This window comes from Balaenoptera musculus, chromosome 6 (genome assembly GCF_009873245.2).
Source record: "Balaenoptera musculus isolate JJ_BM4_2016_0621 chromosome 6, mBalMus1.pri.v3, whole genome shotgun sequence".
NCBI lineage: Eukaryota > Metazoa > Chordata > Mammalia > Artiodactyla > Balaenopteridae > Balaenoptera > Balaenoptera musculus.
The window spans coordinates 79,987,898-80,001,729 of record NC_045790.1 but is presented as its reverse complement, the minus strand read 5'-3'; the positions used below and the strand labels follow the sequence as shown (position 1 = coordinate 80,001,729).

At 43.0% G+C, this 13,832-nt stretch overlaps 1 pseudogene; it reads left to right on the top strand.

Moving 5' to 3' along the window:
• Window positions 1–721: 721 nt before the first annotated feature.
• On the top strand, window positions 722–2,448 carry LOC118896392 (annotated as a pseudogene).
• The last annotated feature ends 11,384 nt before the right edge of the window (window positions 2,449–13,832 follow it).

Below are 13,832 nucleotides of genomic sequence, written 5' to 3'. Positions count from 1 at the left end.
GTCCAAAAGAACGTACTTCCCACCTAGCTCTTTAATGAGCAGTTATTTAAGAATGTAATTTTGTTGACCCAACTTTTTATAACAAAGTTAAAGGCAAACTAGTTTTTAGCACTTTACCAGTTCAGCTGGAATAGCTGTGCCAGTTAAACTTTCTGAACCCCTATTAGTCAGGGATGACTTAGTTCTCTCTGGCTTACCTCATTTCCCTAGCAGACAGATAAGAAATAAAATTATTTATTGGTTTAAAATGTGATACTTTCATAGCCCATAAAAATACATAAAAAAATGTCCAATGAAGGGCAGTATTTCACAGAAACAAACACATAGTCATTGAATTTTTTTGTATTTTTCTTCTATAATTGGGAGAGCTAGCACAGGCATGTCTCAACATCACAGGAGCTCTAAAAAGCTGATTGGCTGACATGATTAGTAATTGGGGATATGAATTGTGATATATGATCCCGAAATACAAATTTCAAAAAGGCTTCTCTTGTCATGAGTATCTTAGTCAGGACGTTTGCAAGCATATCTTTCAATCTTATGCTCTTACAAGCCTGAAGTTGACCCATACAGTTTAGATTGTTACTGAATTATTTTCAGCTAGTGTAAACTTAATCCTCACATGCCTTTCCCAAGAGGAACAGAAGTGCTTTCCCTTCTGTGTAGTGAAGCCTCATCAGCGTAACAGGAGCAATTCTCTCTCTTGTGGGGAAGTGCCCATATGACTTGGTTAGGCTGTAAACCATCTGGCTTATGCAGTGATACCTGGTTTGTAAGATGTGCTTTACCTCTTTATATACTCAAGAGACTGACCATTAAAAATGTTGTGGCTGGAGAGTCCGAACCGACAGCCAGGAGCCAGCACGCACCTCGCACCCTGAGACGGCGACGCGCCCCGCACCGCTCCTGGAGAACCGGCCACCGGGCCCCGCGCCCCGGTCCCGCGGTCCGGCCCCGCGGCCCAGCCCCGCAGCCCTCTCACCGCCGCTGCTGCCGCTGCCGTGGACCGCGGCCGTGGCGCCGGGGGGCGGCCGCCGGCGAGGAGGCGGCTCCCGCGAGGGCCTCGGTGTGCTAGGCATCCCCGCCCAGCGTGGGCTCGGTGCAGGAGCTGGCTCAGCGCGCCGCGGTGGCGATAGAGGGAAATGCGCACCCGCCGCGGCGGCAGCAGGGGGGCACTCGACAGGAAGGGGGCGGCGGGCGAGGCAGGGGCGCGGGGAGGCGAGCGGCAGCCGCCAGCCGTGGGCCCGGGAGCGCTGCCCGCCGCCAACCGGACCGTGCCCTCCTGGCCCACGGGCCCCGCGCCCCGCGCCCAGCGCCGCCGAGCCCGGAGACGAGGCGCCCTATCTGGTGAAGGTGCACCAGGTGTGGGCGGTGAAAGCCGGGAGCTTGAAGAAGGACTCGCTGCTCAGCGTGCGCCTGGGCGCCTGGGGCCACCCCGCGTTCCCCTCCTGCGGGCGGCTCAAGGAGGACAGCAGGTACATCTTCTTCATGGAGCCCGATGCCGCCAACAGCAGCGGCCGCGTGCCGGCCGCCTTCCGAGCATCCTTCCCCCCTCTCGAGACGGTCCGGAACCTCAAGAAGGAGGTCAGCCGAGTGCTGTGCAAGCGGTGCGCCTTGCCTCCTCGTTTGGAAGAGATGAAAAGTCAGGAGTCTGCAGCAGATTCGAAACTAGTGCTTCGGTGCGAGACCAGTTCTGAATACTCCTCTCTCAAATTCAAATGGTTCAAGAATGGGAATGAATTAAACCGAAAGAACGAACCTCAAAACATCAAGATACAAAAAAAGACCAGGGAAGTGAGAACTTCACCTTAACAAAGCATCACTGGCTGATTCTGGAGAATGTATGTGCAAAGTGATCAGCAAATTAGGAAATGACAGTGCCTCTGCCAATATCACCATTGTGGACTCAAATGAGATCATCACTGGCATGCCAGCCTCAACTGAGACAACGTGTGTGTCTTCAGTCTCCCATTAGAATATCAGTATCAACAGAAGGAGCAAATACTTCTTCATCCACATCTACATCTACCAGTGGGACAAGCCATCTTTCCAAGCATGCCAGAAGGAGAAAACTTTCTGTGTGAATTTAGGCAAGTGCTTCATGGTGAAAGACCTTTCAAACCCCTCAAGATACTTGTGCAAGTGCCCAAATGAGTTTACTGGTGATCCCTGCCAAAACTACATAATGGCCAGCTTCTACAGTACGTCCACTCCCTTTCTGTCTCTGCCTGAATAGGAGCATGCTCAGTCGGTGCTGCTTTCTTGTTGCTGCATCTTCCCTCAGATTTCACCTAGAGCTAGATGTGTTTTACCACGTCTAACATTGACTGCCTATGCCTGTCGCATGAGAACATTAACAAAAGCAATTGTATTACTTCCTCTGTTCATGCCTAGTTGGCTCTGAGACACTCATAGGTGTGTGAGGCTCCGATGTTTCTGAAATTTATCTTGAATAATGTGATACAAAATGATAGTCTATACATATAGTACAATGATAATAAAGGCATTTAAAAGTCTCACTTTTATTGATAAGATAAAATCATTCCACTGGACAGTCCATCTTCTTTATAAAATGACCCCATCCTGAAAAGGATGTTTGCTAAGTTGTAACCAGTACACACTTGAAATGATGGTAAGTTCATTTCAATTCAGAATGTGTTATTTCTAACAAATAAACAGAATAAGAAGAAAAAAAAAAAAATAAAAATGTTGTGGCTGAGATATAGAGTGGGGCGAGGGGAACAGCTAAGGGAAGGATATTTATTAAACTGAAATATCCAGCTTAATATGGTGATTAATTACTCAGTTTTTTCCATCTATTGATTTCTTCATCATATGGGCTAAGAGCAGGAATGGCAAGTTCATGGCACCATCCCTGCCTCTATTCCACGCACACCCCCGCCCCCACCAAAAAAAAAAAAAAAGCCCACATGGCAGACACCACAATACTCTTTTCCACTGAACTCAGCCTCAGAGTCATTTTCCACAGTTCTCCAGGCAGCCACTACCAGTTGGTTCGAGTGGGGAATTGAAATTATGAGGTTGGAGATTCTTTGTGGCTTACAGTTTTTGGTGTTAGTATCTTCTGATTACAAGGAACAGGGAACCTTAAGAAAAAGAGGATTTATTTTAAGGATACACATAGTTTGGAGTCAGAGAGTTGTTCAGGATCCAAGGCAAGTCAGAGACTGGATTCTCGCCCTATGGTCCACCTGTTCAACCTCTCATAACATGTCTGTGTCTCTGTTTTTAATGTGCCCCCATTTCCCAACTGGCCAATCCTCTTTGTATTCCACAGTCTAAATGCTTCAGAGAGCTAATTTAACATGCTTCGTTAATTACCATTGTGTCTATTACTAAGCCGTAGCCTTGGTGCCAGGTTTTGTCATGGGTCATGAATAGGCAGCCCTTGGGTAGGCAGCCCATGGATACTGGTAATGTTTTCTTTTTTCTTTTTTTGGTAATGTTTTCTTTATCTTAGTGGTAGTTATCCAGGTGTGTTCACTTCATGAAAATTCAAAATTCAACATGTGCTTATGTGCAAGTTTCTTTGTTATATTTTAATAAGTTTATTTTTCTAAAAATAGTTGTGGCAAACTGATCTCATTTTCTTTTTTGAAGGCTTTATCAAACTAGTACATCAGGAGAATGTCATAGACGTATATGTTCATCTTAAAGAAGACATCTTTTAAAATTTCCTAAGGCCGTTATGTGCAGTTCAGAGAGATGTGGGCTGGATAGTAGAAGAGTTATGTGAATTCTTAACTAGTGGAACAACTTACCCCAAAACTGACAATCAAGATCAACCTGAAGATAGGTTTCTGTCATAATGTGTGAGGATTCTGTTTAGTATAGAGAGGAAATACAGGCCAAGCATGTGGGATCAAGGGCTGGGCTCTTCTGCTTAATAGCTGTTTGACCTTAGGGAACTTTTCCTTCCGTGCCTCAGTCTTTCTATCTATAAAATGGGAGTGATAGAGTCTACATCTTAAGATGGTTTAGAGTACTGAGTGAACATAAATAGTGTTCAGAATAGTAGGCCACTAATATGCAGGTAGAATTTGTACAGTGGCAGAGTACTTTATAATTAAATCACCAAGTTAAAGAGCAAGACAAGTCCCTGTTAGAAGAAATGTCCCCAAAGTGGTCAGATGAACATCTGTCAGGGATGCTGTAAAGAGGTCCCTTCCTTTAATGAGAAGGTTGGATTAGATGATCTCTCAAGGTCTAGGATTCTTTGACAGTCTAATTGTGCCCTAAATACTTGAAGTTATAATTCTGCTTATGGAGTAGTTCTATAGAATTACTTGCCAAGAGGAGACGGGGTCACCCATAACAAAATGGGCATGCTTTGGAAACATCTGAGAACTCGGAAAGCCAGTAGCTCATCTTTCCAATGTTGGGTGAAAACATGAGAAAGATACATTGCCTCAACCTAGAGAAAAACACCGACCTGTAAACCTGAAGAAAGAAGAAAGAAACAGAGATTTGGCTGCTTCATTTGTTCTTTAAAACGAACACCTGCCTTTACACATCATCTGAAATATACATTAGGCCCAATAGGAATATACACCTTCAGTAATCTGCCAACAATATCAAGGTAACTGCCTTGCTTTTTTTGCAAGAAATTGTTTGCTAATTTTTAAAAAATCTGCTTTTATTATACTACAAAGCCATCAGGACTTTTTTTGCAGCGTGTAGAGCCCTCAGATTAAAGCCAAAGGCAATCAAACAAAACGAACAAAACTTAATGACTTGAGGAGTGGACAAGATGGTGGAGCAGGAAGACCCTGAGCTCACCTCCTCCCAGAGGCACACCAAAATTGCAACTATTTATAGACAAAGTATCCATGAGAGGAACCTGAAGACTAGCAAAAAAGGTCTTCTAAGGGCTGACAGTTACAAAGAAGGAACCACAATGAGAAAGGGAGAAGGGGCAGAGATGCAATTAGTCAAGACTCAAGCCCCCCAGGTAGGTGACACGTGAATGGGAGGATAATTACAATTGCAGAAGTTCTCCCGCAAAAGCGAGGGGTCCAAGCCCCACACTGGGCTTCCCATCCCAGGGATCCTGCACTGGGGAGACAAGCCCCTGGAACATTTGTCTTTGAAGGCCAGTGTAGGGAGACCCAGAGGTCTGTGGGAAATAGAGACCCCACTCTTAAATGGCACACACAGAATCTCACACACTCCAAGACCCAGGGCAGAAGCAGTAATTTGAAAGGAGGCTGGATCAAACCCACTTGCTGATCTTGGAGAGCCTCCTGAAGAGGCAGGAGGCAACTGAAATTCACCCTGGGCACATAGATGCCAGCAGCCACCATTTTTGGGAGTTCAACCCACCATGAGGACACTGGCACTGGTAAGCACCACTTTGGAATCCTCCCTCTAGCTTATTAGTGCTGGAACCTACCTACCCACCAGCCAGTCAGCACCCTCCTAGGATGCCCCAGGCCAGGTGCCCCAGATGGGCAGGGACATGACCTCACTCACCAGCAGAAAGGACCCCCTGAGGCCCCAGCCCTGCCCCAGGACACACCCTCACCTACCAGATGGCCCAGGACCCAGCCCCACCCAACTAGTGGGCCTACACCAGCTCTGGAGCCTCCAGCCCCTCAGTCAGAGACCCCAGGACCCAGCTCCACCAGTGGGCTGACACTAGCCTTGGGAAGAGGCCTCACCCACCAGTGGGGGGACACCAGCCCCATGAACACCAAGACCCTGCAGCCAGCTGTGTCAGGACCCGGTGCATTCACCAGCAAGCTAACACCAACTCCAGGATCACCAGGGCCCTGGCCCTGCCCACCTACGGGCCAGCACCAAATCTGCAAACCCTGGCCCCCACAGCCAGAGACCCCAGGACCCATCTCCACCCATTAGTGGGCTAGCAGTAGCCCCAGGACCTGGCCTTGCCCACTAGTGGATGGGCATCAGCTCTGGGACCCCCTGGGCCCAAACCCTACCCACCAGTGGGCTGACCAAACCCCAGGACCACACAGACCACTGCCAGCCATGTCAAGATCACACCCACCCATTAGCAGGCCAGCACCACTCCAGGATGCCCTGGATCCTGGCCCTGCCCAATGGGAGGCCAAAACCAGCTCCAGGACACTTTGGGCCCCTCAGCCATCCATGTTAGGATCCGGCCCCACCTAATGGTGAGCCATCACCAGCTCTGGGTCACCTGGGACCCTTAGCCAGCCATATCAAGAAGCAGCCCCACCCACCAGCATCCCACACCAGCCCCAGGACACTCCTGGGCCATGGCCCCACCCATCAGTAGGCCAACACTAGCTCCGGGACCCCCAGCCCAGCATTCAGCCACTCTGGGACCAAGCTCCACCCACCAATGGGCTAGCACTATCCCTGGGACCCCCAGGCGGGATCTGTAGACAGTTGCCTCATGACCCAGGCCTGCCCACTGGTGAGCTGGCACAAGGACCAGGACACCCTTGGCTGTGCAGTCAGCCATGCCAAGACCCAGCCTAAACAAAATAGAGCCTTAAAACCAACTGGAATGATGGCCAGCAACACCTACCAGCATGCCCACAGTAGTCAGCCGACCACAATAGAAGGTCCCAAGCAGCCCACATAAGAGGGCACCCCTAAAGCAAGTAGCTCTGGTAACCACAGGAGAGTGTGCTGCCAGGACCCATAGGACATGTCCTGCATAAGGCCACTTCTCCATGATTGGGAAACATAACCAACCAACTAAATACATAGAAATAAAAACAGGAAATTAGGCAAAATGAGGCAACAGAGAGATATATTCCAAATAAAGGAAAAGAAAAAAAACCTCCAAAGAAGAACTAAGTGAAGTGCAGATAAGCAAATCTACTTGATAGAGAGTTCAAGGCAATGATCATAAAGATGCTCAAAGAAGAGCCTCCTTCTGTCTCTCTCATCCTGTAAGAACCTTGAAACATCCTTCAGATGGCTCCTATCTTGTGGGAATGTTATTCACAGAAAATCATATCACCTTGTAAGGCCTTCCTCTGGTCTTAGGGAAGGTATAAAGGAAAGTAGGAGGGGCCGGACAGAGGGGTCAATGGTTGCCTGGAGAAGTGGCTATCGACAGAACCACAGGCAGGGAGGAAGCTGTGCTAATTAACTGGATCTGGCTCTACAGCTTCCTTAGTCTCCTAAGCCCAGGATGATACCTGCCTCCCTCAGTGTGCTCTGGCTAAGCTTAGAAATGCTTCCTTAGGAGGAGACTGAATAAATTTGAGTTTTGAAGTCAGAGGCCCCAGATCTGAATACCAGTTAAGCCACTTCCTGGCTGGGTGATTCTACCAAGTTAACTTATCCTCTCTCAGTTTCAGTTTTCTCATCTGAAAATGTGCATAAAATCAGAACCTCTCTCTGTGGATTTTTGGTGAGGATTAAATGAAAAGGTTCTCAGAACTGTGAAAATATAAAATGAGTACTAAATAAATATCATTAGTTGCTGTGGGGGAAAAAAAAGATGCTCAAAGAACTCAGGAGAAGAATGAATGAAAAGAGTGAGAAGTTAGAAGTTTTTAACAAAGAGTTAGAAAATATATAGAAGAACCAAACAGAGGTGAAGAATTCAATAACTGAAATTAAAAATATACTAGAAGGAATCAACAGTAGATTAGATAATATAGAGGAACATATCAGTGATTCGGAAGACAGAGTAATTACTGTCTGAAATTACTGAAACTGAACTGAAAAAATAATAAAAAGAAATGAGGACAGTTTAAGAAACCTCTGGGACAACATCAAGCATACTAACATTCACATAATAGGGATTCCAGAAGGAGAAGAGAGAGAGAAGGGGGCAGAGAAATATTTGAAGACATAATAGCTGAAAACGTCCCTTCCTGGGAAAGGGAAATAGACATCCAGATCCAGGAAGCACAGTGAGTCTCAACATGATTGACTGAAAGAGAACCACACCAAGACACATTGTAATTAAAATGGTGAAAATTAAAGATAAATAGAAAATATTAAAAGCAGCAAGGGAAAAGCAGCAAGTTATATACAAAGGAACTCCCGTAAGGCTATCAGCTGGCTTTTCAGGAGAAACTCTGCAGGCCAGGAGGGAGTGACACAATATATTTAAAATGATGATAAGGAAAAACCTACAACCAAGAATACTCTACCCAGCAAGGCTCTCATTCAGATTTGATGGAGAGATCAAAAGTTTTACAGACAAGCAAAAGTTAAAAGAGTTCAGCATCACCAAACCAGTGTTACAAGAAATGTTAAAGGGACTTCTCTGAGCAAAAAAGAGAAGGCCACAACTAAGAACATAAAAATTGCAAAATGAAAAAGCTCATCAGTAAAGGCAAATAACTACTTTAAATGTAAATGGACTAAATGCTCCAATCAAAGACATAGAATGGCTACAAAAACAAGACCCACATATATGCTGCCTACAAAAGACTCAGTTAAGATCTAAAGACACACACAGACTGAAAGTGAGGGGATGGAAAAAGATATTTTATACAAATAGAAACAAAAAGGAAGCTGAGGTAGCAATATTTATATCAGACAAAATAGATCTTAAAACAAAGATTGTAACAAGAGACAAAGAAGGACATTACATAATGATCAAGAGATCAATCCAATGAGAAGATATAACAATTGTAAATATATATGGACTCAGCACAGGAGCATTTATTTTTAAATTTATTTATTTTTTATTTTATTTATTTTTGGCTGTGTTGGGTCTTCGTTGCTGTGCATGGGCTTTCTCTAGTTGCAGTGAGCGGGGGCTACTCTTCATTGCTGTGTGCAGGCTTCTCATTGCGGTGGCTTCTCTTGTTGCAGAGCATGGGCTCTAGGCACGTGGGCTTCAGTTGTTGTGGCGCATGGGCTCAGTAGTTGTGGCTCGCAGGCTCTAGAGCACAGGCTCAGGAGTTGTGGTGCACGGGCTTAGTTGCTCCGTGGCATGTGGGATCTTCCCAGACCAGGGCTCGAACCCGTGCCCCCTGCACTGGCAGGCAGATTCTTAACCACTGCGCCACCAGGGAAGTCCCAGCACAAGAGCATTTAAATACAAAGAGCAAATATTAATAGACATAAAGGGAGAAATTGACAGTAAAACAATAATAGGGGACTTTAACAACACACAGATAGCAATGGACAGCTCTTCCAGGGAGAAAATCAATAAGGAAACACTGGCCTTAAACAACACATTAGACTAGATGGACTTAATAGATATATATAGAACATTTCATCCAAAAGCAGCAGAATACATATTCTTTTCAGGTGCACATGAAATGTTCTCCAGGGTAGATCATATGCTAGGCCACAAAACGAGTCTCAGTAAATTTAAGAAGATTGAAGTTATATAAAGCCTCTTTCTGATCACAAACCTATGAGACTAGAAATCAACTGTAAGAAAAAAACTACAAAAAACACAAACACGTGGAGGCTAAACAATATACTACTAAACAACGAATGGGTCACTGAAGAAATCGAAGAAATTAAAAAAGAAATCTGGAGAAAAATGAAAATGAAAACACAATGACCCAAAATCTACGAGATGCAGCAAAAGCAATTCTAAGGGGCTTCCCTGGTGGCGCAGTGGTTGAGAGTCTGCCTGCCGATGCAGGGGACATGGGTTCGAGCCCTGGTCTGGGAAGATCCCACATGCCGCAGAGCAACTGGGCCCGTGGGCCACAATTACTGAGCCCGCGCGTCTGGAGCCCGTGCTCCGCAACGGGAGAGGCCGCAATAGTGAGAGGCCCGCGCACCGCCATGAAGAGTGGCCCCCACTTGCTGCAACTAGAGAAAGCCCTCACACAGAAACAAAGACCCAACACAGCCATAAATAAATAAATAAATAAATAAAATTTTTAAAAATAAATAAATAAATAAACTCAAAATGGATTAAAGACTTAAATGTAAGACCTGAAACCATAAACTCCTGAAAGAGAAATAGGCAGTACTCTCTTTGACATTGGTCTTAGCAATACTTTTTTTTTTTCATATATCTCCAGGCAAAGGCAACAACAGCAAAAATTTAAAAAAGGAACTACATCAAACTATAAAGTTTTGCACAGTGAAGGAAGCTATCAGCAAAATTAAAAGGCCACCTACTGAATGGGAGAACCTATTTGCAAATGATATATTCAATAAGGGATTAATATCCAAAATACACAAAGAACTCATACAACTCAACATCAAAGAACAAACAACCCAATTTTAAAATGGCCAGAGATCTGGATGGACATCTTTCCAAAGAAAACATACAGATGGCCAACAGGCATGTGAAAAGGATGCTGAACATCACTTATCATCAGGGAAATGCAAATCAAGACCACAATGAGATATCACCTCACATCTGTCAGAATGGTTATTATAAAAAAGATAACAAATAACAACTGTTGGCCAGGATGTGGAGAAAAGGGAACCCTCATGCACTTTTGGTGGGAATGTAAATTGGTGCAGCCACTGTGGAAAACAGTAAGGAGGTTTCTCAAAAAATTAAAAATAGAGCTACCATATGATCCAGAAATTCTACTTCTGTATATTTATCCGAAGAAAATGAAAACACTAATTAGAAAAGCTATATGCACCCCTATATTCATTGCAGCATTATTTACAATAGTCAAGATATGGAAACAACCTAAGTGCCCATCAAAAGATGAAAGATTAAGAAGATGTGATACACACACACACACACAGGACTATTACTCAGCCACAAAAAAAAGAATGACATTTTACCATTTGTGACAACATGGATGGATCAGAGGGTGTTATGCTAAGTGATATAAGTCAGACAGAGAAAGACAAATATTGCATAATATCACTTATTGTGGAATCTAAAAAACAAATGAAAGTGAGCCCATGCGCTCTGGAGCCCAGGTACCACAACTAGAGAGAAGCCGGTGTCGCAACGAAGAGCCCACCTGCTGCAACTAAAATAAAAATAAATAATAAATAAATAAAAAATAAAAATAAATATTTTTAAAAATTTAAAAAAATAAAATAAAAAATAAAAAACAACGTTTTTCCATTTTGAAACAGCGGACTGAACATCTTTTCACACCCCAATATCTCACTGAAAAGGTAGAAGAAGAAATAGAAAAATACAATAGAAGATTAAATATCCAGGAATCTAAATACCAAAAACATCCAAATAAAGGAATTTCTCTAAAAAAAACAAAAAAACAAAAAACAAACGAACAAACATAACAAAACAGAAACAGAGTCATAGATACAGAGAACAAACAGGTGTTGCCAGAGCGAAGGGGGCTAGGGGGAGGAGAGAAATAAGTGAGGGAAGATTAAGAGGTACAAACTTTCAGTTACAAAATAAATGAGTCATAGGTATGAAATATACAGCATGAGGAATATAGTCAATAATTAGGTAATATCTTTGTATGGTGACAGATGACAACTAGACTTATCATGGTGATCGTTTTGAAATGTATAGCAATATTGAATCACTGTGTTGTGTACCAGGAACTAATATAGTGTTATAATTCAATTCTCCTTCAAAAACAAACCAACCAACAAACAAACTCATAGAAAAAGAGATCAAATTTATGACTACCAGTGGTGAGGGGAGGGGAAATTAAATGAAGACAGTCAAAAGGTACAAACTTCTAGTTACAGGATAAATAAGTATTAGAGATGTAATGTACAACATGATAAATATAATTAACACTGTTGTATGTTATAAATGAAAGTTGTTGGAAGAGTAAGTCCTAAGAGTTCTCATCACAAGGAAAAATGTATGTTTTCTATTTCTTTAGTTTTGCATCTATATGAGATGATGGATGCTCACTAAACTTATTGTGGTCATCATTTCATGATGTATGTAAGTCAAATTGTATTGTACACCTTAAACTTATACAGTGCTGTATGTCAATTATAACTCAGTAAAACTGGGAAAAAGTCAGCAAATTATTTTTTAAATGTAATTTTTTTTTTAATTAATTAATTTATTTATTTGACTATGTTGGGTCTTCGTCTCTGTGCGAGGGCTTTCTCCAGCTGTGGCAAGAGGGGGCCACTCTTCATCGCGGTGCATGGGCCTTTCACTGTCGCGGCCTCTCTTGTTGCGGGGCACAGGCTCCAGATGCGCAGGCTCAGTAGTTGTGGCTCATGGGCCTAGTTGCTCCGCGGCATGTGGGATCTTCCCAGACCAGGGCTCGAACCCGTGTCCCCTGCATTGGCAGGCGGATTCTCAACCACCGCGCCACCAGGGAAGCCCAGCAAATTATTATTTAAAGTAAAAAAATTAAAACTTAATGGCTTGAGATTTTTGATATGTATTTATACTATTAAATAGCAAAGTAACAGAGATCCAGAAATGTAATATTTACCCAAAGAAAAATGGTCTTAAAAAGTCAGGAGAAAATGCCCCCTACAGCTCCTTGCTGCAACTTCATCTCAAGAGAACATAGGAGAAAACCCTAAAAGAGGTCACTTTATTTAGGGTTAAATGATTCTATGAACACAGAACCATTCAACTATATATGGAAATATAAAATTCTCAATATTGGTCAAACAAACACAAAATCTCCAAGTGGCTTAATAAGTGTACAAATTCTCAAAATTGTATTTCCTATTATTACAAGTGTTTATATTTCTAGTTACATTTTTCCTATCTATAATCTTAAGCATTAAGTATTTTAGAAACATATTGTACTTACAATATACATACAAAAAAGTACACATATCTTAGGTGGACAATATGAATTTTTACAAACTACACATACCCATGTAATAAGCCCCTAGATAAAAACTGAACATTAACACTGTTTTGAAATTTTTTATTCACTTTCAAGAGGAAAAAATTAATGTTCTATTCTGGATACTTGGTGGTATGGCATGTAACTTTAAAAGCAACATTCCCATCTTGAACATCTTCTGGGACTTTCTATTTTTTTTTCACTTTTATTTTTTTATTTATTTGGCTGCGTTGGGTCTTAGTTGCGGCACAGGGGATCTTCGATGAGGCATGCGAGATCTTTCGTTTTGGTGCACGGGCTTCTCTCTAGTTGTGGCTCGTGGGCTCCAGAGCACGTGGGATAGGTAGTAGCAGCATTTGTGCTCTCTAGATGCGGTGCGCGGGCTCTAGAGTGCGCACGCTTAGTTGCCCCACAGCATGTGGGATCTTAGTTCCCGGACCAGGGATCGAACCCACGTCCCCTGCATTGTAAGGCGGATTCTTAACAACTGGACCACCAGGGAAGTCCCCCTTCTAGGACTTTCAGTATCACTTGTGGTAGACAAAATAATAGCTTCCTAAAGATAGCCGTGTCCTAATCCCCAGAACCTGTGAATATGTTTCCTTACATACCAAAAGAGTCTTTGCAGGTGTGATTGAATTAAGGATTCTGAGATGGGAAGATTATCCTGAACTATCTGAGTGGATCCAATGTAATAAATTATAAGGGTCTTTTTAAGTAAAAGAGGCAGGCAGGAGAGTCAGAGAAGGAGATGTGACAAGGGAAGCAGATGTCAGAAAAAGCATAAGCCAAGGAATGTGGGTAGCCTCTAGAAACTGGAAAAGGCAAGGAAGCAGATTCTCCCCTGCAGCCTAAGGAAGACAAAACTACTGATACCTTTGTTTTTTTTAATTGAGATATAATTGACATATAACATTATATTAGGTTCAGGTGTACAACACAAGGGTTTGACATATGTGTATCTTATGAAATGATCACCACAATAAATCTAGTTAACATTGATCACCACACATAGTTATAAAAATTTTTCTTGTGATGATATCTACACTGCTTCTTTGATTTTAGCCCCTCAAAACCCATTTCAGACTCCTAACCTCCAGAACTGGAAGATAATACAATCGTATATTTAAGCCACTAAGTTTTATGTAATTTGTTACA